Source organism: Schistocerca gregaria, unplaced genomic scaffold (genome assembly GCF_023897955.1).
Source record: "Schistocerca gregaria isolate iqSchGreg1 unplaced genomic scaffold, iqSchGreg1.2 ptg000483l, whole genome shotgun sequence".
In the NCBI taxonomy this organism is placed as follows: domain Eukaryota; kingdom Metazoa; phylum Arthropoda; class Insecta; order Orthoptera; family Acrididae; genus Schistocerca; species Schistocerca gregaria.
In genome coordinates, this window is record NW_026061892.1 from 1787501 (window position 1) to 1792500 (window position 5000).

General features: G+C 55.3%; 2 non-coding genes and 1 pseudogene across 2 annotated transcripts; all 3 read right to left on the reverse strand.

Moving 5' to 3' along the window:
• LOC126313602 (large subunit ribosomal RNA) overlaps positions 1 to 25 on the reverse strand; it is a 4759-nt pseudogene extending 4734 nt beyond the window's left edge.
• A 188-nt stretch (positions 26 to 213) lies between these two features.
• Positions 214 to 368, reverse strand: LOC126313431 (5.8S ribosomal RNA). The gene has a single exon (XR_007555130.1). It is a non-coding gene; the product is annotated as a 5.8S ribosomal RNA (ribosomal RNA).
• A 364-nt stretch (positions 369 to 732) lies between these two features.
• On the reverse strand, positions 733 to 2625 carry LOC126313494 (small subunit ribosomal RNA). The gene has a single exon (XR_007555182.1). It is a non-coding gene; the product is annotated as a small subunit ribosomal RNA (ribosomal RNA).
• Between the last annotated feature and the right edge of the window lie 2375 nt (positions 2626 to 5000).

Below are 5000 nucleotides of genomic sequence, written 5' to 3' on the forward strand. Positions count from 1 at the left end.
GGTAGTCTCGCCTGCTCTGAGGTCGTTGTACGAGGTGTCGCACGCCACACCGCCAGCCGGCTGTGCACGCTACCGAGAAAGTACCGGTATGCGAACCGCCAGGCGACGGGCGCGCATCGCACGTTTAAGGAGACGCGGCCGGCCACACAGGCGACCACGACACTCCCACGTCTCCGAAGCGGGACAAACGCCGCGCGCTTCAGTATACGTAGCCGACCCTCAGCCAGACGTGGCCCGGGAACGGAATCCATGGACCGCAATGTGCGTTCGAAACGTCGATGTTCATGTGTCCTGCAGTTCACATGTCGACGCGCAATTTGCTGCGTTCTTCATCGACCCACGAGCCGAGTGATCCACCGTCCTGGGTGATCTTTTCCTTTTCAGTCTCCCACTGTCTCTTTCAAGACAGTAGCATTTGCGGGACTGAGGCGTCTGACGGCCCCTGTTCCACTATTTTTTTGTGTCCAACGGCCTCACAGCCGATGGGCGTCGTACGGCTCCACACCGGGGCGGACAGGCACTCGGGCGAACGTCATTCAAAACCGGCGCCAGGCGCCAGGTACCGCAGGCCAGCCGCTCCAGAGCTTCAGCGCTCGTACCACACAACAACAACAACACTTCCGCTAGTTTTGAGAGGCACGCGTGGTTCCGCACGCGGCGCACGGCCACTGCCGTACAGGTAGCGTGTTGCGCGACACGACACGCACATCGAAAGACATGCAGTCTAGTCGGTAATGATCCTTCCGCAGGTTCACCTACGGAAACCTTGTTACGACTTTTACTTCCTCTAAATGATCAAGTTTGGTCATCTTTCCGGTAGCATCGGCAACGACAGAGTCGATGCCGCGTACCAGTCCGAAGACCTCACTAAATCATTCAATCGGTAGTAGCGACGGGCGGTGTGTACAAAGGGCAGGGACGTAATCAACGCGAGCTTATGACTCGCGCTTACTGGGAATTCCTCGTTCATGGGGAACAATTGCAAGCCCCAATCCCTAGCACGAAGGAGGTTCAGCGGGTTACCCCGACCTTTCGGCCTAGGAAGACACGCTGATTCCTTCAGTGTAGCGCGCGTGCGGCCCAGAACATCTAAGGGCATCACAGACCTGTTATTGCTCAATCTCGTGCGGCTAGAAGCCGCCTGTCCCTCTAAGAAGAAAAGTAATCGCTGACAGCACGAAGGATGTCACGCGACTAGTTAGCAGGCTAGAGTCTCGTTCGTTATCGGAATTAACCAGACAAATCGCTCCACCAACTAAGAACGGCCATGCACCACCACCCACCGAATCAAGAAAGAGCTATCAATCTGTCAATCCTTCCGGTGTCCGGGCCTGGTGAGGTTTCCCGTGTTGAGTCAAATTAAGCCGCAGGCTCCACTCCTGGTGGTGCCCTTCCGTCAATTCCTTTAAGTTTCAGCTTTGCAACCATACTTCCCCCGGAACCCAAAAGCTTTGGTTTCCCGGAGGCTGCCCGCCGAGTCATCGGAGGAACTGCGGCGGATCGCTGGCTGGCATCGTTTATGGTTAGAACTAGGGCGGTATCTGATCGCCTTCGAACCTCTAACTTTCGTTCTTGATTAATGAAAACATACTTGGCAAATGCTTTCGCTTCTGTTCGTCTTGCGACGATCCAAGAATTTCACCTCTAACGTCGCAATACGAATGCCCCCGCCTGTCCCTATTAATCATTACCTCGGGTTCCGAAAACCAACAAAATAGAACCGAGGTCCTATTCCATTATTCCATGCACACAGTATTCAGGCGGGCTTGCCTGCTTTAAGCACTCTAATTTGTTCAAAGTAAACGTGCCGGCCCACCGAGACACTCAACAAAGAGCACCCTGGTAGGATTTAAACGGGGTCCGCCTCGGGACGCGAAAGCACCCCTTCGGCTCGCCCCACCGGCAGGACGTCCCACGATACATGCCAGTTAAACACCGACGGGCGGTGAACCAACAGCGTGGGACACAAATCCAACTACGAGCTTTTTAACCGCAACAACTTTAATATACGCTATTGGAGCTGGAATTACCGCGGCTGCTGGCACCAGACTTGCCCTCCAATAGATACTCGTTAAAGGATTTAAAGTGTACTCATTCCGATTACGGGGCCTCGGATGAGTCCCGTATCGTTATTTTTCGTCACTACCTCCCCGTGCCGGGAGTGGGTAATTTGCGCGCCTGCTGCCTTCCTTGGATGTGGTAGCCGTTTCTCAGGCTCCCTCTCCGGAATCGAACCCTGATTCCCCGTTACCCGTTACAACCATGGTAGGCGCAGAACCTACCATCGACAGTTGATAAGGCAGACATTTGAAAGGTGCGTCGCCGGTACGAGGACCGTGCGATCAGCCCAAAGTTATTCAGAGTCACCAAGGCAAACGGACCAGACAAGCCAATCCGATTGGTTTTGATCTAATAAAAGCGTCCCTTCCATCTCTGGTCGGGACTCTGTTTGCATGTATTAGCTCTAGAATTACCACAGTTATCCAAGTAACGTGGGTACGATCTAAGGAACCATAACTGATTTAATGAGCCATTCGCGGTTTCACCTTAATGCGGCTTGTACTGAGGCATGCATGGCTTAATCTTTGAGACAAGCATATGACTACTGGCAGGATCAACCAGGGAGCTGCGTCAACTAGAGCTGAGCAGCCGGCCGCCCGGGAGTGTGTCCCGGGGGCCCGCGCGAACACGCAAGCGTCCGCTCAATTATTCTGCAAACAGGAGGAGGCCGAGCTCCCCTGCACGATACACCTCGAAACCCTCTCAGGTCCCGGCGGCGCGCAGCGCCGTCCTAGGTACTTGGTCGGTTTCGAGAGAGGCGCAATCGCCCGGAGTTAGGCGAGTAGACGGTTTTAGTGCGAACACCCTTGCTCCCAACTGAGCTTGCCGCTGCCGACAGAGGCCCGGGAGCGTGCTGTCGTGGCATTGCCGGCGGGAGACAACACGCGCCACCTATGGTGACCGGCAGCTCCAACGCCAGCGCCACACAAGGGCAAAGCCCCACTTGGGTGCAGAAGCGAACTCTCCCAGCACAGCGCACGCGCCAACACGTCCGCACAACTGCGATACAAACCACCTGCGAGAACCGCTGGGGCGACCGAGCAGCAGACGGCGTCGCGGCGCCGAGTGCCAGGCGGCGGCGCATCCTCAACGCACACAGTCCTCAATCAGACCAGCACACTGCAGATGTCCACCGCGCTTCGCACCGGGCTCGGCTGAACCAACTTTGGCCGCCAGGCGCCGCGTGCAGGGTGCGCCGCAGCGTAGCTGCGCCGCCTGCCGGGCCCGTCTGCTGGCGCTCCTGCCACTCGGCGCCCCCCACCAGCCGGCTGTTGCGCGTGCGCCCACGCAGCGCGCGGCCAACACGCCGGGCGGCCCCCCATCACCGGCCGGGAACAGTCCCACCAAGCCACCGCCGCGTATCGCTTCATACCCACATGGGCCTAGTCACGTGTGTGTATGTGGCGGGTACCGCTGAAACAACCGGTTAATAGCTGTACCGATCGTCGCCATCACAGATTCACCTCCAGCGTGAACAACCGCTCAACAATGGATTTCCAGTTCATTTGCGTATCTTGGGCAGTAAACGTAGATGTCCACCTACATTTGCGAATTCAACAATTCTTGCATGCCAGGATGTCATGTGTCACGACACGCTACATCAGACCACATACACACTGCGACATGTGCAGAAGAGAACACGTGGAAGGTGGCCCGCGCACGTATGCGATGTCCCTTCCGCGATCCACTGTCAACCGGCATCTGCGGCATGTCCCAGATATGGAACGCGGTCCACCAGGGTAGCACTTTGTGTGAGGCAATACGACAAAGTCGGAATACACGCGTCACTACATCAGACGGCTCACGCTGACCTGACCTGACTCACCGCACCACCACCCCCAGCGACCCAGGGTGACATACAATGCGTTCGTACGTTCCTCCCACACGCCTCTACGGCGTACCACAGTGCAACCTAGCTGTTATTGGGAGACGAGACAAGTAGCATCGAGCACAACATATGGAAATTGAGATTCGACACCGTTGGGCACAGCCAGCGTACGGTCACACGTATCACACTACTTCACTCTGTACGTAACGACCGATGATCGGTACAGCGTGTGGGTTACGCGTACGACATCAGCGGACAATGGACACAGACCATACCACGACGTACACTGAGGGCGTCGACATCTGAATGCAACTGAACAGCTGCGAGGCTCATTTAACACTCAAACGCCAGACCGACCAGCTTGAGAGGACAGAGACACAAAGAGGGGGACAGAGGGGGGGGGGGGCCGATATAGTCCTATTGCAGTACAATTGACAGTGGATAGCGGGAATATGTGGAAAGTAAGCAACACTCGCAAGACATCTACATGAGGATAACAACGACACCAGAGATTCCGAGCAGTGAACTATGTTAGGCAAAGGGACAACGTGGGTTAGGTTAAGGGACAACGTGGGTTAGGTTAAGGGACAACGTGGGTTAGGTTAAGGGACAACGTGGGTTAGGTTAAGGGACAACGTGGGTTAGGTTAAGGGACAACGTGGGTTAGGTTAAGGGACAACGTGGGTTAGGTTAAGGGACAACGTGGGTTAGGTTAAGGGACAACGTGGGTTAGGTTAAGGGACAACGTGGGTTAGGTTAAGGGACAACGTGGGTTAGGTTAAGGGACAACGTGGGTTAGGTTAAGGGACAACGTGGGTTAGGTTAAGGGACAACGTGGGTTAGGTTAAGGGACAACGTGGGTTAGGTTAAGGGACAACGTGGGTTAGGTTAAGGGACAACGTGGGTTAGGTTAAGGGACAACGTGGGTTAGGTTAAGGGACAACGTGGGTTAGGTTAAGGGACAACTTGAGTTAGGTTAAGGGACAACTTGAGTTAGGTTAAGGGACAACTTGAGTTAGGTTAAGGGACAACTTGAGTTAGGTTAAGGGACAACGTGGGTTAGGTTAAGGGACAACGTGGGTTAGGTTAAGGGACAACGTGGGTTAGGTTA